A 25,201-nucleotide genomic window follows, 5' to 3' on the forward strand; every position below is an offset into this window, starting at 1 on the left:
CTATTCAAACATCATTGCACTTTACTTTGTCTGAATTATACAAAGCTTGAAATTAATTGTGGTTGTGAGATAGGCAATAAATGACAATTTACACTTTATTAAGTGAAATATTGGTGTAATGAAAGGTATGAGGTTTACATGCTAAATTTTTAAAGCCGTTTGCATTTCAAATTAGTCATTGGTCTATTTTTGTGAAGGAGTTTAAAAATTAATAGGTCATTCCTTAAACAACCAGGATTTAAAGCCAATATGTGTCAGAGAGTAGATGACAGCTCTTGGAATGTTAATGGAAGTATGTTTATACTGTGAGGTTTGCAGCACTAGAGGGAAAACGTTCAGCCATTAGCTTCGAGGGTGTGCATGTTCTTATGAAAAATAAAATTAGTTTAAAAGCTCTATCATTCACTTTGAAGGAGACCTAACTGAAGCCAGATGTAATATAGTGTCTCTGAGGAAAGGAGATGTTTGGAATATTTAAAGAAATAAGTTACCTCTGTGAAAGAGTGAAGTTTGTGAAACCTCCAGACCAGAAGTGTTTGGTTCAAATTCTGCAGCGTAAACTCTCAGTTCTGAGTGTGTTTCGGAAAAGAAGATTTCCCAGCTGGCATGACCTGAAGCTGTGAAGAAGTAGTTCAATCGAGCCAGCAGATTGGAAGAAAAAGCCACTGGGTTTTCAGCTGTTGTGAAGGAATGGTGTGGGGTATCAATGAATTCTGCTCTATTGTTAAAACCAAATCTGCAGCATTGTGGGAAGGTTCGAGAGCCGGGATAATGGACTTAAAGCAATTGGCAACAAAACTAGAGACAACAGGAGGTAAACCTGTTCATGCAGTAAGTGTTTAGGAGTGCCTGAGAGTGTGGTGGAGGCAGGTGCAGTGGAGGCATTTTAAGAGGGAAAAGTATACTGGGCTGCAGGGAAAGATGGGAGATTGAGGTAAACCCGGTTGTTCTCGTAAGGTTCCGGGAAGGGTGTAAACAACTGAATGGTTCTATGAAGTCATTTGTAGCTGTGTTTTTTATAACTTGAACCTTTAATGTCAAGATTAGTTGAAGCTCATTGGACCCATTCGCACTACATTCAGTCTTCACACTTGAAGTCCTATTTTGCCTTTGCTGAGGTTTGTATTGTCTGCAGCAGCAGAGTCCTGTAGGGCTTTGCAATCCATCTTTCTCTGCCAATGTCTGTATTTGCTTTAGAGTGTTGCCAGCCAGCTGAGCGAGTTAGACAATGCTGGTTAAATGAAGCTAACTACAATATACTGTGTGTGAAATGATTTGAGAGCTATAATATGAGCATTATGTAAATATAAGTCTTTATTGCAGTGTGTGTATTAAGTGTTTACTGGAAAAGGACTGACATTTATATTCCTGTGTCTCTCATTAGCTTTATTGCTCTCAAATATTTCAGCTGAGTGAACTATCTCTTAGCTCTACAACTTCACTCCATTGTTGAATTACACTGTACATTCTGTATCACTGCTGTGCTGTGTTTAAGAACATGCAAACGTTAGAGCAGGAGCAGCCTGTTTGACCCCAGTGCCTATTTCACCATTCAATAAGGTCAAGACTGATCTGCTTATGTTTTGAATACCACATTCCCATCCATTCCGATAACCGTGTATGCCTTTTTGTGTGTAGCATCTACAAGAATTCTACAAGGCAAGAATTCACACAGATAGCACTTTACAAACCCAAGACCACTGCTAACTAGAAGGAAAAGAGCAGCAGATCTGTTGGAACACCACTCCTACAAGTTCCATTCCAAGCCACATTGATTTGGAGATACATCACCATTCTTTCTCTGTGGCTGGGTCAAACTCCTAGTACTTTCCCCCTAACGGCACTGCCATTGCCTACACCAGTGTCTACACCAAATAGACTGCAGTTGTTAGGACCCAGCTTACCATACCTTCTCAAGAATCTATAGAGCAAGGCGTTTGACAAGGTTCCTCATGGTAGACTGATTAGCAAGGTTAGATCACGTGGAATAGAGTGAGAACTAGCCATTTGGGTGCAGAAGTGGTTCAAAGGTAGATTACAGAGAATGATGGCGGAGGGTTGCTTATCAGACTGGAGGCCTGTGACCAGTGGAATGCCGCAAGGATCAGTACTGGGTCCGCTGCTTTTCATCATTTATAAAAATGATTTGGGTGTGAATGTAGGAGGTATAGTTGGTAAGTTTGCAGATGACACCAAAATTGGAGGTGTAGTGGACAGTGAAGAAGGTTACCTCAGAGTACAATGGGATCTTGATCAGATGGGCTAATAGGCTGAGGAGTGGCAGATGGAGTTTAATTTGGATAAATGCGAGGTGCTGCATTTTGGAAAAACAAATCAGGGCAGGCTTATACGCTTAATAGTAAGGTTCTAGGGAGTGTTGCTTAACAAAAAACCTGAGAGTTCAGGTTCATAGCTTCTTGAAGTCACAGACAGATAGGATAGTGAAGGTGGTGTTTGGTATGCTTTCCTTTATTGGTCAGAGTCTTGAGTACAGGAGTTGGGAAGTCATGTTGCGGCTGTACAGGACACTGGTTAGGCTACGTTTGTGTGCATTTCAGGTCTCGGAAAGATGTTGTGAAACATGAAAGTGTTCAGAAAGTATGTCCCAGGATGTTGCCAGGGTTGGAGGATTTGAGCTATAGGGAGAGGCCGAATAGGCTGGTGCTGTTTTCCTGGAGCATCGGAGGATGAGGGGGTGACCTTTTTGAGGTTTATAAAATCATGAGGGGCAAGGATAAGGTAAATAGACAAGGCCTTTTTTTGTGGGGTGGGGGAGTCCAGAACTCGAGGGCATAGGTTTTGGGTGAGGGGGGAAGAAAAATGAAAAGGGACCTGAGGTGCAACTTTTTCACGCAGAGGGTGTTATGTGTTTGGAATGAACTGCCAGAGGAAGTGGTGGAGACTAGTAATTACAACATTTAAAAGGCACCTGGATGGGTATATGAATAGGAAGGGTGTGGAGGTATATGGGCCAAATGCTGGCAGATGGGACTAGCTTAGGCTGTGATATCTGGTCAGTATGGATGAGTTGGACCGAAGGGTCTGTTTCCATGCTGTTCATCTCTATGACTTAATGAGTCAATGACTTAAAAACTCTGAGTTCCTTCTATACTTCGTCATCAATTGCGTGACCTTGAACTCACTGACTGAGGGAGGTGATGGAAGCAGATTCCTCAGTAAGCAATTGAATACATTCTGTGTCACGGAGAAAGTTTCAGGTCAGTGGGAAAGAGCACAGGAGTGGGATGTTTTGTGTAGGCCCACAATCAAGAAAAACACCCAGCTGCAGCAGCTTGGCCTGAATGGCCTTCGATGCTAGGATTTTATATGCGACCAGGGTATATTTCAGCACATCATTTAGAACGTAATTCCTAATATGAGTTGTTAGCTTTGTATGTGCCAGCACAGCTCCTCACAGATGGTTTGCACTCATGTTTTCATGTTGACGGGTTTGGTTTATGCAGAGGCCTCAATTGCTAAGCTTCAGCCATCTGCTGTACTTTACTGTTTTTTTCCTGATGAATAGTTGAGGTAACCTTTATTTAACTTTACCTGCTGAATTCACGTACATTGATGTCACAGACAGAGGCCATAAACACATGGATGATAATGGAGTAGTGTAGGTTAGATGGGCCTTAGATTGGTTTAGCAGATCAGGTCGGCGCATCAACGAGGGTCGAACTGCGCTGTGATGTTCTATGCTCTGTGTTGTTATCGTATTTGCTCTGGTGCTTGTTGGAGGTCAGTCACCTCAACTCCAGGACATCTCTGCAGGAGTTCCTCAGGATAGTGCCCTAAGCCCAACCACCTCTAACTGTTTCATGGATGAATGCCTCTCTATCATAAGATCAAGTGTAAATACTCAGCCGATTGCACAATGTTCAGTGCCATTTAGAAATTAGAATAGTACAGGCCCTTCGGCCCTCGATATTGTGTTGACCTACACTATTGCAACTCCTCAGATACTGAAGAGTTCCATGTTCATGTGCAGCAAGACCTGGACAACATTTGGGCCTAAGCTGACATGTGGCAAGTGATGTTTACACCACACCAGTGCTGAGCAAGCCCCGAAAGCTAAAATCTAGCCATTGCCCTTTGACGTCCAACACTATATCCCTCTCTATCAACATCCTGGGGGTTATCATTGACCAGAAACTGAACAGGACCATTGCTGCAAACAGAAGCAAGTAACTGTCCATCAGATAACTCAATTTGGGGGCTGCTTTTCAGGAAGAGTCATCCGTTGGGGGGCATAAATTATTTTCAGCACTATGTAAATATTCAGTGAAATGTAAATTGTTATTCACCCCCATTTCAGTGAAAATTGAAGTGTATTCTATTTCAAAGGCACTCAAGTGGGTTTTTTTCTGATTTAGGAGTAGTGCATGAAAAGAAAATTGTTATAAAAACAACGATACTGTTTAATAGTTTAATTATAATATCTGTGTAGTATTATAGTTAAATCGGCAGGCTACTCAAGGAGCAGCTTTGTGAAGGATACCTTAGCAACATGAGTTTTTACTATTGTATCTTGAGATTTGTAGTACAGAGTCATAGAGTGATTTCTCAGAACAACTGTAGAGGCCCTTTGGCCCATTAATGTCTGTACTCAATCATACAATCCCTACAGCATGAAAACAGGCCATTTGGCGCATCAGGTCCACACTGACGCTCCAAAAACATCCTCACCCAGACCCCACCACTCCCACCCCATCCCTGTAACCCTACATTTCCCATGGCTAAGCCATCAAACCAGCATGTTTCTGGATACAATAGACAATTTCCCATGGCCAGTCATCCTAACCTACACCCCTCTGGACTGTGGGAAGAAGCCAGAGTACCCGGAGGAAACCCACGCAAACACGGGAAGAATGTGCAAACTCCACCCAGACTGTTGCCCAAGTGTGGAATTGAACCTGGAACTGGTACCATGAGGGAGCAGTGCTAACCACTGAGCTACAAAGCCTGTTCTCCTCATCCTTCAGATTGTTCCTATTGAATACTTATCTAGTTCCCTTTTGAGGGTTATTCATGAATCTGCTCCCATCTTCCTTTCAAGCTGTGCATTCCTGAATGTACCTCACTGTTTAATTTTTTTTTTAATCTCCTCATGTCACCTCTGAATCGTCTTACCACAGCTAAATTGCCCATAGTGTTAGGTGCATTAGTCAGAGGGAGATGGATCTGCGTGGGTTGCTGTTTGGAAAATAGGTGTGCGCTTCTTGGGCCGAATAGCCTGTTTCCACACTGTAGGGAATCTGATCTAATCTAATTTCCTTACTCTCTCTATCAAAGTCATTCATGATGTTGAGCATTTCAAGTGAAATCAAACCACATGAAATCAGGTCTCCCTTTGATAGAGTCACAGAGAGGTACAGCACTGAAACAGACCCTTTGGTCCAACTCTTCCATGCCGACTAGATATCCTAAATTAATCTACCATTTGCCAGCATTTGGCCCTTCTAAACCCTTCCTATTCATATACCCATCCAGATGCCTTTAAAATGTTGCAATTGTCTCAGCCTCCACCACTTCCTCTAATTCCATACATGTGCCACGCTTTGGATGAAATGTTGCCTCTTAGGTCTCTTTTATATCTTTCCCCTTTCACCCTAAACCTATGCCCTCTAGTTCTGGACTCCTCCGCCCCACGGAAGAGACTTTGTCTATTGTATTCTGAGGCAACCTTCTTCGTTGTCCACTACACCTCCAATTTTGGTGTCATCTGCAAACTTACCAACCGTACCTCCTACGTTCACATCCAAGTCATTTATATAAATGGTGAAAAGTAGTGGCCCTAGCACCGATCCTTGTGGTTTACCGCTGGCCACTGGATCTTCTCTTATCTGTGTGTTTCAGTTTCCTAAGCCACTGAGTAAGAGCTGAAGAGATTGTTGGTTTAGTACAGAAATGCTGTTCTTTCAGAATTTAAGTAAGAGCTAGAACCTTTTCTCTCGATGTCCTGTTCACTGATTTTTATACTGGCAAACTACCCGTGGTACATTTGTCATTGTGTGATCTACTGACAATGGTTAGCCATCAGAAAATAAAAGCAAGTCAGGCGTTTATATAGAATTAGAATTAGATTCTGTTGTCGCGTGTACTTAATTGGAATACATACAGTGAAAAATGTACAAAGTCGCCATTGTCTGGTGCCATCTTGGTTATAAGACCAGGGTTTTTAAAAAAAACCAGCAGAGATAAAAGAAAACAAAAAAGTAATAAAAACATCCAGATCTTGAAGCCTAAGTCTTGTCTTCATCAAGGTGTTCAGAACCACAGATGCAAGGCCCAGCCGTGGCCTGGAGTCTCGTAGAGTCCGTGAGACTTGCATCAATTGGTGGGAGGAGCTGCTTTCTTGTTGCCGCCGGTTAAAGATTGTGTTGGTGGCCTTGGGAAGTGCTGGGGAAAATCAGATCCAGTGCAAGTGGCAGGAAGGCTACCATGCAGTAAGCTCAACATTCAACAGGATCTCTTTAGAGGATTGTGTCAAACAGGTGTATTTTTCCTAGAGGTATGATACTGGGGATATAAATTAATATCTGAGGCAAAGACAAAGAAAATTCAGCATGAATCTTTTTAAATTCTAGTTTCAAGGATTTGTGTTTCCTTGTCCTTAGGGAATCGTCAAGGTAAAGGAGGAAGAGTAAGCAGGAAGCACTGTTTTCTGTAAGTGGTAAGTCCGATTTGCATTTCGATCCCAGGAAACACTAGTCTTGTCGGGCTGCTTTGGAATAATATTGATGTGGTATTCAGGTCAACTCAATCTGATGGCACGTACTCTTTGGTAGGAGGCAGTTGAGTCCTGTGTAAGTACTCGTAGAATCCCTACAGTGCAGAAACAGGCCATTCGGGCCAATGGGTCCATCCTGACTCTGCAGAGAGTATCCCATCCAGACCACACTCCCAATCGTGTAACCCTGCATGGCTAACGCACCTAACCTATACATCCCTGGACACTCTGGGTGATCCCACCTAACATGCACATCTTTGGTCTGTGGGGAGAAACCGGAGTGCCTGGAGGAAACCCACGCAAACACGAGGAGACTGTGTAAACTCCACACAGACAGTTGTCCTCTGCTGGCTCCATGAGGCAGGAGTGCTAACCACTGAGCCACCATGCTACCCATGATGTGCAGAGGTATTCTGTACAGCTTCTGAGAGTCCTTATCATACCTAGCAAGTTAACACAAACTTATACCCATTGCAGTGGTCTCATAAACTAACTTGTTAATATGAGGTAATCATCTCTTCTCTTTCGACTCACCTGCGGTCGATTCTCTACTATTGATAAATAGCCCGGAACAAAAACAGAAATTGCTGGAGAAACTCAGCAGATCTGGCAGCATCGTGGAGAACCATGGGGGACCATTCTTCAGAAGGGTTCTAAAGAAGGGTCACTGAACCTGAACCATCTTTCTCCACAGACCTGCTGTGTTTCTCCAGAACTTCAGTTTTCCAGCATCTGCAGTTCTTCGTTTTATTGATAAATAGACAGGCCTTAGGCTCAGGATAGAGAGAGGAGAACTGGTGGCAGCAAACAACCCAAAGGAGGTGACAGCAGCACTGAATGTGGAAAACAAGACAGCAGATATGGGTTAAATTTCTACATTTTTAAATGCTTTATTTAGTCGAATTTTCATAGCACAAGAATATATCAATAAGGGATTTTTAAAAAGTATTCATTTTTTAGTAGCATGTGGGTGTAGCTGGCTGGGCCCGCATTTATTGCCCGTCCCTAATTGCCCTTGAGAAGGTGGTGATGAGTTACCTCTTGAACCACTGCAGACCACCTGCTGTGGGTTGACCCTTAGGGAAGGAATTCCAAGATTTTGGCCTAGCGGGAGTGAAGGAACGGTGATATATTTCAAAGTCGACTCGGCTGTTTTTGCCGTTGTCTTTTTCACTGCCAAGATCAATGCCAAGTGATCCGTCCAGTTTCATTTCTTTGAGCTTTTGTAGCAATTTATACAACTGAATGGCTTGCTGGGCCATTTCAGAGGGCAACTGAGAGTCAACCACATTGCTGTGGGTCTAGAGTCACGTGTAGGCCAGACCAGGTGAGGATGGCAGGTTTCCTTCCCTGAAGGGCATTAGTGAACCCGTTTTTCCAACAGTGGTTTCATTGGATCTTAATTCCAGATATTATTGAATTCAAATTTCACTATCTGCTGTGGTGGAATTTGAACCTAGGTCCCCAGAACATTATTTGGATTAATAGTCAAATGATAATGCCACCATAAGGCCATTACCTTCCTAGGAATATAAATCATTGAATATAAAAATCATAACTGAATGGGATGATTGGCTACTCGAGTACTTTTAATCGTGGACAGATTATAAGCGATCATTGATTTGTTGGTTTCGGGTTACCAACTCTCCAGAGCACCCAAGCATCTTCAGGAATTAACGTTTAATCTTGGGGTCACAGCAGCTAACAATCCCCTATCCCCCCCAAAAAAAGAACACCATGAGGGTGTCAGACTGTCTTTTAAAGGAAGATATTTGTGAAAACATCACCTGTTGAAATTTATGTGATGGGCAAACCAAATGTTTGGGGTTTTGGTGCAAGTCAGAAGTGGCAATAAGTTGTTTAATTTTGCAGTGGTAATGGCAGAGAAACTTTCAATATTCAATGCTGTGATCCCTGAAAAATGGCGACTGCAGCAGCCTGTGGAACAATTTGGAAATGCAGTATTGTTCCTACATTTCTTCACAGGATGCACTGGTCCATTGCTTCGAACTCTCTTCACTGAATTAATCAGAATTTCCATTTAATGCTGTAGGTCTTGCTGTAAAGTATATCTTGCTTTGCACCTTGTTAAATGAGGTGTAACTGTTATAAAATGGATTATTAAATTCACAATTACTACCAATCACCCTCACTGGTCCTGAAAAGGTAATATATTTGTGCCAGGTTTACTAAATCATAATGATAAAATTCCTATGACAAAAATCATATTAATTTTAAAAGGCTGTTTGTCTTTCGTTAGCTTCTGTCAATGTGGTGATACAGTTATTTTGTTATCTGAAAGCTTAAATTAAATTGCAAGTTTTTAAGCATCTTGAACCTCATGGTTTGCTGTTTGTGAATATTTTGATTTGTTAGAATCATACAATCCTTGCAATATGGAAGCAAGTCATTCAGCCCATTGAGTCCAAACCATACCTTTGAAGAGCATCCCACCCAGATCCACCATTTCCAACAGCTAATCCTGCACATCCCTGGATCCCTGGAAACTATGGGGCAGTTTATCATGGCCCATCCACCTAAATTGCACGTCTTCGGATGTGGGAGAAAACTGGAGCACCCAGAGGAAACCTACACAGACACTGGGAGAATGTGCAAACTCTGCATGGACAGTCGCCTGAGGGTGGAATTGAACCAGGGTCCCTGCTGCTGTGAGGCAGCACTGAACTAACCACTGTGCCACTGTACCACCTGCAGGTTATCTGCCTCCTTTCTGGTATCATTGTTGTTTTGTATGAAGATGTCTCTTTGTATGGTATCAGACTTAAACTGCCGCAGAAGACAAGGCAATTCGGAGGCTGCTGGATGTTTGTTTGGAACTCCACTGTGAGTTCCCTTGTTTCGACGCTGACCATAAAATCCAGGCCAGCGAGTGAGTTTTCGGTTGGCTCTGGAAAGGAGGGAAATGATTTGGTTGGATGTGTCTGATGACTGTTGGCAGGAATCTGAAGGTAGTTGGAGGTGGGAGGTCACTTCATAACACCTCCAGTGACACACGCGATCAGTGTCATCCATCCAGCTGTCACAGGAGGAAGCCATGAGGCTGCTGTTTCACTCTTGATGCTGACTGGTGCATTCAGGCTGAGGTTGTAATCTCTGCACTCGGTGTGCACAGTGCAAGTCTGTTGGCATGGTGACAGAGCTGTGTCATGTACGTGATCCATCTGCCCTTTAAGCACTCACTTGGAAAGGAGGTCTTGTTTATATAAAAAAAACACCCGAGTGGCCAACAGAACTGAAAATGTCACAGCAGCTTTCTGATCATGGGTTTGCGATTGCCAGGCAACAGAAGTTGCAAATTCAGACAATGATGTGGCAACTCTGCTTTGCTATAATTGTTCAAGACACCTTTCCATTCATTCTTGCAATCGTCTGTCCTCAGTTTTGGACTGAAAATCTGAAAATAAATCCACCTCAGAGGCAAGACACCTTGACACACGAGCCATCTAGCAGACTCAGGACAGCACAGTGGCTCAGTGGTTAGCACTGCTGCCTCGCAGCACCAGGGACCAAGGTTCAATTCCACCCTCGGGTGACTGTCTGTGTGGAGTTTTCATGTTATCCCCGTGTCTGCGTGGGTTTCCTCTGGGTGCACTGGTTTCGTCTCACAGCCCAAAGATGTGCAGGTAGGTTGGATGGGCCATGGTAAATTGCACCGTAATGCCCAGGGATGTGTAGGCTAGGTGGGTTAGCTATGGGAAATACCAGGTTACAGGGACAAGGTATGGGGATGGGTCTGGGTGGGATACTCTTCAGAGAATCGGTGTGGATGTGTTGGGTCGAATGGCCTGTTCCCCTGTGGCCAGGGAATCTATTCTTGCGCATGAGTCTCAATTCAATGCTGCAGTGCTCGTCAGTGACCAGGATACAGGACCAGATGTTATGGACCAGATCAGACCCCCTCAAAACATATCAAGAAGGTAGCCTATTTCAAAGGTAAACACAAAGTGCTGTGTTCCAGATGCAATTCAACTGGTCAAACTACTTGACGTTAAGCAAAACACAATTTGTTCAAACACTATAGTTAAAATACAATAAAAAAGAGCAGAACTTAGAATACCAGAACTCAACTGGATAACTTAACAGAATAATACTGAACAGTAACAGTTCCAATATAGTAACATCCCATAAACACACCCTTGGCAAAAGGCAAATTTCGAAAGCAGATAGGATTGCATCCAAGACAATCAGCAAGAAAGTGCGACATACAGCAGCTCCCCGGAGAGAGTGAGTGTAACAGCTGAGAGAGATTGACTGACTGTCTTCTAATCCTGCTGAGACCCCAGCAACAATCGCTAAAAGCTAAACTCAAATCCTGTATCTGAGAGAGCTTCACCACACCCACTCGGGCTGCTTCTATTGTTCCAACCCTTTTTTAACGAAATCCCAAGCCTCACAAGTTGTTTACCTTCTATTACACTGCTCTTAACCTATCCCGCCCCAATCTCTCTCTCCAAGAAACCAAGACAAAACCACCTCTTAAAGCCACAGATGGTCACATAGGATACTGCCAGAGGCTTTGGTCTGAGAGGGCATTGGGTAAGATTCTTAACCTCCCTGCCTGCCTTCACCCCACACAGTCCCTCCCCCAACTCTCCAACCATCACGACCACTATGTGGTCCCAGACTGTGGGCTAGGTGGCTGACTCCCAGTGGAAATTGGTGCCTGTACATGTACCTGCCTGGACAGTTCAACTCTTGATCCAGTTCCTAACCCAACGTCTACTCATGTCCAATGTATGAATATGAATGGTCTCTTACCTAAGACACTGGAAAGCACCTGACTCCCAGTGCGCCTTACCAAGGGCTTGGCATACATTTAGTGTGCAGGGAAGATCTCTTGAGGCAGCACAGTGGCTCAGTGGTTAACATTGCTGCCTCACAGCACTAGGGACCCAGGTTCGATTCTAACCCCTGGGCCACTGTCTGTATGGAGTTTGCACATTCTCCCCATGTTTGCGTGGGTTTCCTCCCTCAGTCCAAAGATGTACAGGTTAGGTGGATTGGCCATGCTAAATTGCCTGTAGTGTCCACGGATGTGCAGGCTGGGTGGATTAGCCATGTTTTATTGCCCCATAGTGTCCAGGAATATACGTGCTGGGTGGATTAGCCATGGGAAATGCAGGGTTACGAGGATAAGGTTGGACACTCTTTGGCGGGTCAGTGCAGACTCGATGGGCTGAATGGCTTCTTTCTGCACTGTCGTGATTCTCTGATTCTTGGTTTGAATTATTGGCTGAAATTCCAATAAAATCACAAATGTGACATTTTGTTGCGTATGAAACAACTGAGCATTGGAAAATGCCGTGTCGGGTGGCATTGTTGTTTTATGACAATAAACACAGCTGCTTTAAGGTTGAATTCTTGAATCCTTTTAAATATATGTGGGCGGCACGGTGGCACAGTGGTTAGCACTGCTGCCTCGCAGCGCCAGAGACCCGGGTTCAATTCCTGCCTCAGGCGACTGACTGTGTGGAGTTTGCACATTCTCCCCGTGTCTGCGTGGGTTTCCTAATCTAATCTAATCTAATCTAATCTATACCAGCTAAATTCTGCTGAAATGTAGCAGTTGTTGGAAGTGAAGTGCAGCATCCTGTGGTTTTTGTTCACTTTTGGTTGTCGGTGCTGCCGTGCTGAAGCATCAGCCTTTACAATAACGTGAAAGTAAAATGCTGTAATACATAAATCCAGGAACAGGACCTGTTTGTAATGAACCGTGTGTTGTATGAATCTCCACACACTGACATTGATATTTCAAAGTAATGAACCAGCCATCGAATTGCGTCACAAGTTAATTGTTTGCTGAGGATGATGTTGAGGAGTTCACTGCTCGTTCAAAGGGTACAGCACAGCAGGAGGCTATTTGGTCCTTTAAGTCTGTGCTGGCTTTTTCAAACAGCAATCCAGTTAGACTCACTGTCTCTTTCTTTCCCCATCTCTCTGCAATCTATTGAATGGGTTTATTGAACAGCGTGGTATTGTTCGATGGGTAAGCATTTTTCTCATTTGCCTACTGGAGCAGACTGCTGTACTGGCAGTTTGCACTGTAGTGGCATGTGTCGATATATTGTGTGACACCACACAGCTCAAGACTGAAGACTGAAGGATAAAGCTGCCAAATTTCACTACACAGCCCCACACACTTTAAAATAAAAGGTATGGGTTGGTTTCCACGGGCAACAGGCATCCTTTCCTTTATCTCCAGCTCTCCATAGTAAGCAAAATGAAAACTATTACTTTTCAACACTGGACAGAACTTTAACTGTTGCTTCGTGGACAAATTGCAGTCGTACGAACCACGTTCGTACCCTCCTCCATCTCCCAGCTGTGAATATATTCTGTGGAAGGGGAAGGTACACTTGCCATTCTGTAGTGCCTTTCCTGACTTCAAGTATGTCCACCAGCAACTAATGGCAAATGGAGTGCTTTTAAAGTGTAGTTGTTGCATGTGACATCGAATTTGCATGCATCATGCTCCTATTTGATAGCACTAAAATTAATGACCAGTGAACCCTGGGCTGAGGAATAAATATGATTAATGATACCTGGGTTCTCACCTTTTGGAATAGGACCATGGGATCTTTTGCACTTTGCCAAGCACTCCCACAGCTGTGAAGCAATTTGGGCATTCTAAAATTGGTGCTACATAAATGCAAGTCTTTTGTCAGAGATGAACACAAGGGTATATGTGAGTGCATTGATCCAAGGGTGTAATTTTTAAGAGCTTGTCTTTATCATAGACCTTCATTGGCCAATTTGCTCGGCATGTCCTGAAGCTAATAACCTTGAAACTAAAATATCAGTCGGGGGAAAGATATCAATGAACAAAGCCATTGGTTTGTGCAGGAAAGTGCTGCAAGTTGTGGAATATAATCTTCAAAACTTGAAATTCCTTGTAATACGAGAGGAATTTCAGTTTTTTTCTTCATTAGCCAGTGACCTTACTTTGAAATAGATGAAACCTAGGACTGAAATTCCCAAAATACCTTTATAGTGACTGCAGGCCTGTGTAACAAATGGGGAAATCTGACTTCTTCAGTTATCGTCCAACAGGTTTATTTGAAAGCTTGCTGGCTTTGGCTGTGACAACCATATCTTTTGTAAGAATACAATTTTATCTAAGGTGAGGCAGGTCATTATATCAAAGCAATAAAAAGCAAGGGTGGGTGGTGGGGGAAGACAGGTTGTGGGTGCAGCGCTGCTGGGAGTGGGGGGAGCGCTGGGGATTATTCGATGAAAGATACTTGATCACTATCTTTAATCCAATTGGATTTTTTAAAATCAATCTCTTCTATTTGTGGCACATAGTTTTAGTCTGGCCCACAAGTGGCAGTATCTTTTCAATGTCTATGCCGTCAAACCCTTACATTACATTCTATATAACTTCCAGTGAAAATACTTTTCTGTCTCGCCATTGTGTAATTCTATTGGGTGTGGAGCAGTCAGTTCAGTTTTCTGTAATAAAATACCTCCATTGCTCGGTCTCTCCAGGACCAGCTCCCTGCTGGTGTAGCTCGGCTGAAGTTGAGAGCGATCATTTCATAGTTGTCTTTTGTGGATGTTTTATTTGATCCGTTACTGATTTATATCTCCGTATGCAGGAGGAAATTTCAAAGTTTGTGGATGATATAAAACTTGGGAGTATCATAAACGGTGTGGAATACTATGTCGAACTGCAAAAGAACACGGGGGTGGGGGTGGAAAGATGGCAGGTGAAGTTGCATGTGGCGAGTCATAGAGTTATACAGCACAGAAACAGACCCACGGTCCAACTGTTCCACGCCGACCAGATATCCCAACCCAATCTAGTCCCACCTGCCAGCACCTGGCCCATATCCCTCCACACCCTTCCTCTTAATATACCCATCCAGATGCCTTTTAATTGTGATTGTACCAGCCTCCACCACTTCCTGTGGCAGCTTATTCCATACATGTATCACCCTTTGCATGAAAAAAGTTGACCCTTATGTCTCTTTTATATCTTTCCCCACTCACCCCAAACCTATGCCCTTTAGTTCTGGACTCTCCCACCCTAGGCAAAAAATTTGTCTATTTACCCTATCTATGCCCCTCATGATTTTGTAAACCTCTATAAGGTCACCCTTCAGCCTCCGATGCTCCAGGGAAAACAGCCCCAGCCTATTCAGCCTCTCCCTACAGCTCAAAACTTCCAACCCTGGTAACATCCTTGTAAGTCTTTTCTGACCCCTTTCAAGTTTCACAACATCTTTCCAATAGGAAGGAGATCAGAATTGCATGCAATATTCCAACAGTGACCTAATCAATGTCCTGTACAGCCGCAATATGACCTCCCAACTCCTGTACTCAATATTCTGACTAATAAAGGAAAGCATACCAAACGCCTTTTGTTACCAAGAACATGGAGATGCAGTCTTAGATATGGGAGATGATTCTAAAAGATGTGCAGGAGCAGAGAGATATGTGTAGTTATGGACCAGATTTAGAAGATAGTCTAGACTCTTAATGTTTGCTTATTTTGAAGGTAGTGTGTTCCAGATGCAATTTGATGGGTCAAACTACTGATTTAAAGCAAAGCGTACTTTATTTATCTACTATAGTTAAAATACAACAAAAGAAAGAAGGAATTGAAAGAATTTGGCTCTATTGGAAAGGTTAACAGAATAACAGATACAGTAACTGTTACTAATTAACAGTTCCAACATAGCAGCATCCCATAAACATACCCTTGACGAAAGGCAAATTCAAAAAATAGATGGTGTCACATGTAACTGCAGTAGCAAGAAGGGCTGTAACCGAGAGAGGGGAAAAAGCAGCTTTCACTTCAAGACCCCTGAAAGCTAAAGTTAAGATCCTTGGTTCTGTGGGAGCTTGACCACACCCATTCAGGCTGCTTCTATTGTTCCAACTTAATATTTAAAACAAAAATCCAATGTCTTGCACACTTTATTTTCTTCCAGATTGCTGGCTGCCTCTCATTCAATCTCCCTCTTAAAACAAGCCAGGACAAAATACACCTCTTAAAGCCATAGTATTGTCACAATATACATAAGTCATTAAAGGTAAAGAGCACTGTTAATAAAGTATACAGCATCATTAATAGGGGTATAGAGACTAGAGTGGAAAGGCATTAGTTAAACGCCAGCTGGAGTACAATGTACAGTTCTGAGTACCACACTTTAGACAGGAACTGAATGCATTTGGAGTGCAGACGGAGGTTATGAGAATGCTGACAAGCCTTCCCAACAACGAGGGATGATTGGATAGGCTGGGATCCTTAGAGTTGAGATGGCTGAGGAATGAAAATCAGAGTGTAGAAAATAGTGAGGGGACTTGGATAGAATAGGCAATGATGACCTGTTTCCCCCTGAGTGGAGAGGTCAATTATCATGAGCTCAGAATGAAGGTGACTGGTAGAGGATTAGGAAGGATCTAAGAAAAATACTTTTCATCCAGAGGATTCCTTTGGTGAAGGAGCAGCGCTCCAAAAGCTAGTGCTTCCAAATAAACTTGTTGGGCTATAACCTGATGATGTGTGATTTTTAACTTGATTTTCATGGTGTGACTGATGGCGCGATATGCATTCTCCTGTATTCCTCCTGTCAGAATCTTAACACTATTTCAGTTATCCCGTACAATGCCTTCCATTGCATGTGTCCCTCCTCACCAATCGTGTGCACCACTCCCTCCCACTACTTGTTTTGCGATCTCCAGAGATGCGGCCTATTATGGGGTTTGCAGAAGTTAATGTTTGGGTTTGAATATCACGAGAAATAGTGCAACTGTTCTGTCACCGTAGAGCTATCGTGTGAGAGGATGGTGTTTCGCTGCTAGCAATCCCAGGTAAAAGAGTGAAAAGGTGACAGATTTCTCTCTCCTGTGCGAACCTTCAAGAGGAAGACGATATTTCTGAATTCTGGCGTGTTTCGGAGATTGGAATACAGTGGGTTATGAGGGTGTATGTTGTTGAAGGGTGGATGGGGAGGGGAAGAGGGGGCACAGAGGGAGTTGAGTCAGGATGCTGTGGTCTGTCTTCTCCTGTTCCTCAGTTTCATCTGTAGCTGCTCTGTTTTGTGCCTGGTGAGATGGATTGAGATGAGTAGTTGTGTAAGACGACATTCCCATTTCGCTGATTGATGAGCAACTTGAAGTGTTTAGTGCGGAGCCAGCAAACGCTCAGTCTTGACAATGTGAACAGCACGTACCAATCTTAAAAGTGCAAATAGGATCTGCTGGCAGGTTTGGTGAGTCTCAGAAGTCAATTTCCAAGCTTTCACCTTGAAGAGCTTCTTTTTATTCCTGCTCAGTCTTATTTGACGATGGTTTTTATACCCTCTGCAGCAGAGACAGTTATACAACGTGACATGGGTGGACCTGTTGGTTATAAGAAGAATAAGATTGGATATGTACCAAAAACACATCCATGGTCCTTTATTTTCTTTGTGATTTGATAGGTTGCTCTGTTTACTTTTCGAAACCAGTGGAGACCCACAAAGCGTTTGTGATGAAATTAGTATCTTCATTGCAACAAACACTTCTTTACAATCATGGAGATGTACAGCATGGAAACAGACCCTTCGGTCCGACTTGTCCATGCCAACCAGATATCCTAAATTAATCAAGTCCCATTTGCCAGCATTTGGCCCAGATCCCTCTTAAACCCTTCCTATTCATATACCCAACGAGAGACCTTTTTAAGTTGTAATTGTATCAACCTCCACCACTTCCTCTGGCAGCTCATTCCATATGTGCATCACCCTCCATGTGAAAAAGTTGCTCCTTTGATCCCTTTTAAATCTTTCCCATCTCGCCTTAAACCTACGCCTTCTAATTCTAGACTCCCCCACCCCAGGGAAAGACCTTGTCTATTTACCTTATCCATGCCCCTCATGATTTTATAAACCCCTAAGGTCGCTCCTCAGCCTCTGGCACACCAGGGAAAATAGCCCCAGCCTATTCAACCTCTCCCTATTCCTATAATTCCTTGTTCTGGGCTCCCTGGCCAGGGGAAATTATCATCCCTGCTTTTAATCTGTCCCGTCCTGTCAGAGTTTTATATGTTTCAATGAAATCACCTCACATTCTTCTAAACCCCACAGGAATGGAGGGAGTTGTCTCTTGTGCTTTATAGTCTATGGCTTTTTTAAAATTATTCATTCATGGGCCAGATCAGCATTTACTGCCCATCCCTAATTACCCAGAAAGGAGTTAAGAATCAACCACATTGCTGTGGGTCTGGAGTCACATGTAGGCTAGACTAGGTAAGGATGACAGATTCTTTCCCTAAAGGGCTCAGTGAGTCAGATGGATTTTTCTGACAATCGACAAAGGGATTCATGGTCATCATTAGACTCTTAATTCCAGATTTTTATTGAATTCCAATTCCACCATCTGCTGTGGTAGGATTCCAACCCTGGTTCCACAATATTACCTGGGTAAGCAGTCATACACATAGTTATATACACACATGTGTACATGCATATGGACATTCCAATCCTCATATCTCCCTCCTTCCCTTGTTACCGAATAACAAGGGAAATTCCCTTTGAAGAATAACCACTGATCCTTCAGAAGAGCCTGCGAAAATCTTTCAGCATCTTCCATCAAAAGTCCTCCTAATTACCAAATTTCATGGTAAAGTCCTTGATTAGGATTCAAGTGACTGCTGCTCTCTTGAGCCTGTTTTCTGTAGTCGCATGCTGTTTGCAGTTTTCTTTTTCGCCAAGCTTGGGTTGTTGAGCTTGAGTGTGCGTCTTGAGGTACACTGACCCACTGTCTGTGAGGTGGAACACAGCAGAAACTGAAAACTCTCAACCACCGTCTTCTCCGGACAAACTGCAAGCCATGCAATTTTTAAAAAAAAAAAAATTGTAACTCACTGGAGTTTAGAATAATGAGGGGGATCTTAGAGAATTAGAAAAACTCCTGATGGGACTGGACAGGCTAGATGCGGGAAGAATGTTTCCGATGTTCGGGAACTCCACAGTCTAAGAATAAGGAGTAAGTCATTTAGGACTGAGATGAGGAAGAATTCCTTCATTCAAAGAATTGTGAACCTGTTGAATTCTCTGCTATGGGCAGCTGTTGGGGGTCAGTTTGTTAGATATGTTTAAGAGGGAGCTGGATGTGGTCCTTGCAGCTAATGGGATCATGGGTATGAGGAGAGGGTGGGAATGGGAGACAGAGAATGTTGCCATGGTCAACCATGATCATACTGAATGGTGATGCAGGCTTGAAGGGGTGAATGGCCTACTCCTGAACCTATTTTCTATGTAAAAGGAGCTAACCGTATTTGAGTCTCTGCTGAATTAATTGGCACATTTGTATAAATTAGCTTTGCTATGGATAAAGTGAGGGCATTCTATTATGACAAATAATTTAGCTTATTACTGACGTATGGCTAAATCTCCCTGATTCTATTAACAGGTGACAAGTGCTTGACTTTCATAGGAACACGGGAAACCGAGAAAATTTAATGCTCGTGTTGAATAATTTAGTTCTGTTCGAGTTTTGTATTTGCTACTTGTCTGACTGCCGGGAAGCAAGGAATTTGCCTCTCAGTGAGATGTTCGCTTAAACTCATCATCAAATCTGTGTCTCTGCTGTTCGAAGAGAAGCAGCAATCTGTTCACTTTAAATGGGTTATCACCTCCATTAAAATAGCAATGGGAGCAATTTAACATGTGCGTGCTAATGTGAGTGACTGACTAATTTCCAGACAAAGTGTTCCTTACTGTCATGACTATCTGCGTGTCTGCCATTTCAAAATGACTGGCTATATATAATATATATGGTAACCTTGGCATTTTCTAAGATGTCCTTGATCTAAACAATTGCACTTGGGTTGATTTTAAGCAGTGATGTTAAATCACAGTGTAGGTCACTTATATTCTTTAATGGTCTGACTTTGCCTCTTATATTACAGTGATGCTCTCCCTATGTTAACAAGAGAGCAGGGCTAAAGCCTGCAGTTATTAAAAATGATGGATACGTTTAACCCTTAACTCCCTGTGACCCTCAGAAGCTGTTTTGTTAATTGCACTTGACCAGCACCCACTGTTACAGTTCCCTCATGTTGCCCAGTGCTTGGTGAGCAATTAAGATACAATTACTCCTCTAATGAATTCATCAATCAAAATAAATCAAATTAATGGGAAAAATAATAGACATGAAGCTTCCTTTTTCAGATGTCAATTTCTCACTGGCGACCTTACAATCCAGCGGTGATATATTAGTCCTGTGCTGAATGTTTACAAAAGCAGTCGATTTGAGCACATTGGTTAGAATTCATACTTGTTCTACAGCTCCAAAGACTTATCATCTACTTGGAAGTTTGTCGCTATTTCGGTTTGCTTCTCCGGTTCAGGACTAAATTCTGCTTCCATTTTTTTCCGTTGCCTGACTGAGGGCAAAACATGCATTTGTGTAGCGCCTTCTGTGGCCTCGGGTCACTCCAAAGCACCTCAGAGTTAGTGAAGTACTTACTGTTGTAATTTCCTTGCTTTCCTAATTTGTACTGTGGAACTTTTTTAGCTTTTTTCTTTATTTCTCTATTTTTGTACCGAATCTATTTTAGTGCCCACGATTTGTGACTAGGTGTTTTGTACCAAGATGGTGCCGTGTGTGGCGACATTATAAACTTTTCACTGTACTCATTTGATTCTGTACTTGAGTACATGTAATAATAAAACGTACAGTAATTCTAATTCTAATCATGGCTATTGGTCCGACCTGCAGCAAATGGACCATGGCAGTTCAAGCTGGATAGTACCAGCTTCTCAAGGGCATTGACTCATGGGTGATGAATGTTGGCCTTGCCAAGGGTGCCCACATCCACGGATCACAGAATCCCTACAGTGCTGAAAGAGGCCATTTGGCCCATCAAGTCTGCACTGACTTTCTGAAGAGCATCCCACTCACCCCCAACATTTACCATCGCTAACCCACCGAGTCTGGACACGATATGGGGCAACTGAGTATGGCCAGCCCACCTAACCTGCATATCCCTGGACACTACAGGGCAATTTAGCATGGCCAATACGCCTGACCTGCACATCTTTGGACTGTGGGAGGAAACCAGAGCACCTGGAGGAAATCCACGCAAACACTGGGAGAATGTGCAAACTCCACACAGACAGTTGCCCCAGACGGGAATTGAACCCGGGTCCTGGGTACTGTGAGACAGCAGTGCTAACCACTGAGCCTCTGGGCCATCCTATCCCCTTGCACGAGTGACGAAAGAAAACTCAGCAGCCAGTTGGCGCATTGGAAATTCTCAGGCAGCAATCTGATTGGATAATTTGTTTTTAGTGGCATTGACCTGGAAGATATATATGGAAAAGGTCAAGACAGACTTGTATTTGCATAACACCATCTAATTTCACAGACCACGTTACAGTCAGTAGAGTAGTTTTTAATAAAATAAAGAACTGCGGATGCTGGAAATATGAAACAAAAACAGAAATTGCCAGAGAAATCCAGCAGGTCTGGTAGCATCTGTGGAGAGAAACCAGAGTTAATGTTGCAGTTCCAGTGACTCCCCTTCAGAATTAATAGTGGCAAGGAAAAGGTGATATATATGCTGAAGGTGGGGTAAAAAGAATGAGCGGATAGGTGGAGACATAACCCAGAAGGGGAGAAAGATGGTTAGACAGACAAAGGGGTGGATAATTGTAAGCCAGGAAGAAAAGAGAGTTACTAATAGGGACCATAAATAAGTGAAAGTAGGCAGGGTATGCTCAAAGCAGGCCATGTGATGACAGGGCCTGGGGTGTAGGACATGGATGGAGGTGCTCAGGCCCTTCCAGACTCAATACAGTACTGAGTTCTATAATCTTTGGCATAATGCAATGGAATCATTTACATCTCCCTGAGGGAGTAGACAGGACCTCCGTTTGTATAAGAAAGATGGATCCATGTGCTAAAACATTAGCCTTTATTTGATGCTCAGGTGGAGCTTAAACCTATAACTTTCTGACTCAGGTGAGAGGGCTACCAACTGAGCCAAACGGTGGCAGGTTATGCTGGGCGGGGCAGATAATGCCCGAAGCAGAGACGGCTGGAGGCCTGAGCAGAGTGAGGATGGTTGTTGGATTCTGGAACCGTGTGCGCAGTCAGCAGATTGTGGAACCCCCCCCCCGCACTGATCTACTGTGGGTCTTTTCTAGATAAGACTGTAATGTTTGTTCTTCTAACTTCAGTTCTCATTTTCTAACTTCTACTGTGCATGTGGTAATGTAACTTTTATTTCTTTATCTCTCTACTTTGCATCTAAGATTTGTACCTAGGCACTTTGTACCTAGGATGGTGCCATGTGGGGTGACATTGTAAACGTTTCACTGTACTTGAGCACACGTGACAATAAACCTAATTCTAATAAGCCTAATTCTGGAGTGAGATTTTCAGGTAAAGGTAAGCTGCCATAATCTCTCTGCTGTTCAGCCCTCTCCATCACTGGTAGGCATGGTCTGCTTGATTAGCTCCATTGCTGCCTTTCAAGTTACTTGTTCCGTCAAGCAGCTGTTGCCAATCTCACTGTCTTCATTCTGCATTTGTGAAGTGCCTTTTAACATTCAAGGCAGCAGTTAAGTGTTAGTTATTGCTGCTTTTAACTGGTGAGTGATAGTTACTAGTAACAGGTGGTGGTGTTATCCTGATTTGGCGCCTGATGCACGCACTGTGCTGCTAGTGCAGTAACTGAAATTTGGAACCTTAATTTATACTTACAGCCATCACCTCTTAATGGTGTTCTATCCATTTTGTGCACCTCTGGCATTACCCTGAATGATCGAGTCTCGCTGGTTTGTACCAGCTGTCGTTCAGTTCAGATCGACAAGGTTAGCATGTATGAGCTACCTTACCCAATCCTAGCTGCAAGCTGAAAGAGATGGTGCCAAACTCTATCAATGCCTTGATGACATCTCACAGAATGCCTACAGTGCAGAAAGAGCCATTTGGCCCATCGAGTTCACACTGACCATCCAAAGAATTTCCCACCCGGGATACCGTGATGGGTCTGGGTAGGGCACTCTTTAGCGAGTCAGTGTGGATTTATTGGGCTGAATGGCCTGATTCCATACTGTGGGTACTCTGTTTTCTAAGGGGTGGTATGGTGGCTCAGTGGTTAGCACTGCTGCCTCACAGCGCCAGGGACCCAGGTTTGATGCCAGCCTTGGGCGACTGTCTGGGTAGAGTTTGCACATTCTCCCTGTGTCTGCGTGGGTTTGCTCTAGGCGTTCTGGTTTCCTTCCACAGTCCAAAGATGCGCAGGTAGGTGAATTGGCCCTGCTAAATTGCCCATAGTGTTAAGTGAGTCAGTCAGGGGTAAATATAGAGTATGGGAATGGGTCTGGGTGGGTTACTCTTTGGAGGGTCGGTGTAGACTTGCTGGACCGAAGGGCCTGTTTCCATACTGCAGGGAATCTAATCCATGCCAACAAAAGTAGATCCATGCATTTTACAAAAGTAACACAATTTTCATGAGAGAGAGATTGTGAAATATTCAAACTGCGTCTGAAATCAGAAAGACACCTCTTGCTGCTGCATATCGTAACTCTATACGCCTGACTGCCCGAACTCTAATGATCTTTATCTGAAACCCTCAAAAAGGCTATTGTCCTCTATTCACTCTGAGATATTCCTTCTCATCTGAGCAAGACTTTCTTTGTAAGACACACAAGCCACCGTGTATTGTCAGCGCTGAGGAAATATCCTTACTTCTGAAACCACGTCATTGCATACCAACCTCAGAGCCTGCTTTCTGATGAGAGATAAACTGACAAAAAGAATGTGTGGAGGAGAGGAATTGGGTCTGGTATGGTGCCTGAAACTGGAATGCATTTGCAATTTTCTCACAAAGAACATAATAATGATACTGGGTTCAGAATCTGGCTCCTTTGGTGTAACCTATGAGATTTTGTCCTTTCTGATGTGATGTAAGTAACAGAGAAAAGGGCAGAATGAATGCTGCGTCCTGCCTTTTGTGGCCCATTGTGTTTGGCTATGGATCCATTTCTGAAGAGGGGTCTCATGGCAAATTTATATTGCAATGGTGTTGGCGTGGAGCACATGTGGGTAACATTCAGTTGAGTGTTTCACATAAAGGTTGAAAAGTGTGGGGCTGGAAAAGCGCAGCAGGCCAGGCAGCATCCGAGGAGCAGGAGAATCGATGTTTCAGGCATAAGTCCTTCTTCAGGAATCACTTTCTCCTATGTTTCACATAAGGAGTGATCACATCAGCCGTGAATGGTGGAGTTGATATGAGGGGCCGAGTGGCCTGCTCCTGCTCCAGAATTCACGTCTGTGCTTGCTGGAGAAATCCGCGGTGCCTTGAAAGTTCATGGCAGTGGCCCTGCAACTGGTGGGTCCTGGAGATGTGTAGACATCACCGTAAATCATCGCAGGGGTCTTTGTCGCCCCCAACGGCTGAGACTCCTGGGTACAGGGCCAGCGGGCTTCTCCTCTGAGGTTCGGCTAACACGGGGTTGTCGGCAACGATACAGAAGAATCGCCCAGCTAACTTTCTCCACAGAGCTGTGAAAGCATCTTCTCTCTCACTTCGTGTGTGACTAGTTTGCAGCCCGTCCTGACAGTGTTGACCTGGACACTGCCACTTGACTGGTGGTTGAGTTCAAATGCGCGAATTATGTCTAGCAGCATGCGTCCCTCGCTTTGACAGTGGTTGGTTCAGTCGCTCCCCGAATAATCAACATCAGCGGGCCCCTCTGTGGGAAACCCGTACACTGGGGATCCTGCCAAGGGCATGGCATCATCATTCAGCATGGTGCCCATCTATCTGCTCCACTTGGCAGGAAGAATTCAAAGTCTGCTTTTGCCATACTCTGGATGCTTTCTGCTGTCCGACAATTACCTTGTTTCATTTCTGCAGGTTTCCCTTTTAGTGAGGGGACTGAACAAGCTCTCTGTGCCAGTAGACATGCTGAGGGGTGTCAGGGGGAGGGGAAGAAGTGAGTGTGTGTGAGACAGAGAGAGAGAGAGAGGGGGTATCAGATTTGACCCCCAGGGGTAGTGGCTGTCAAACAGGCAGTAACTTGAGTCTCTGCGGCTTTTAAACATGGTCTGACCCGTTGGGGATTTAAGCCTATTTATTTACGAGCTGTGCAATTTGCTTTCTGATTTGTTGCAACTTTTCACGGGGGATTGGAAAGTGCCTGATAGCACCAGGGAGAACCCCTCACTGTGCATCTTTAAGGGATAGGCAGTCTGACTTCTCTGCCGTTTGTTTTCAAGAGTGCTTTAGATCCCAGTGGCAAAGTTCATCATTTTATTGCATTGTTCACAATTTGTGGAAAGTTTGGAAGTTAGAATACTCTGATTTCAAGTGTTATCTTTGACAGTGGGTAGCAGGGATGTTTTGTTGCAATTGTGCAAGGCCTTAGTGAGACCACACCCTGGAGCATTGTGTGCGGTTCGGGTCTCCTTATCTGCGAGAGGATGTTATTGGACAGTATA

At 43.7% G+C, this 25,201-nt stretch overlaps 1 long non-coding RNA gene across 2 annotated transcripts in view; it reads left to right on the plus strand.

The window, feature by feature from the left end:
• LOC122541897 overlaps positions 1 to 25,201 on the plus strand; it is a 418,077-nt gene that overhangs the window by 242,188 nt on the left and 150,688 nt on the right. For both annotated transcript variants that reach the window (XR_006309704.1, XR_006309705.1), the window contains exon 3: positions 6,621 to 6,676. This is a non-coding gene — a long non-coding RNA (uncharacterized LOC122541897). The remainder of the gene's footprint in view (positions 1 to 6,620; positions 6,677 to 25,201) is intronic.

This window comes from Chiloscyllium plagiosum, chromosome 38, assembly GCF_004010195.1.
Source record: "Chiloscyllium plagiosum isolate BGI_BamShark_2017 chromosome 38, ASM401019v2, whole genome shotgun sequence".
Taxonomy (NCBI): domain Eukaryota; kingdom Metazoa; phylum Chordata; class Chondrichthyes; order Orectolobiformes; family Hemiscylliidae; genus Chiloscyllium; species Chiloscyllium plagiosum.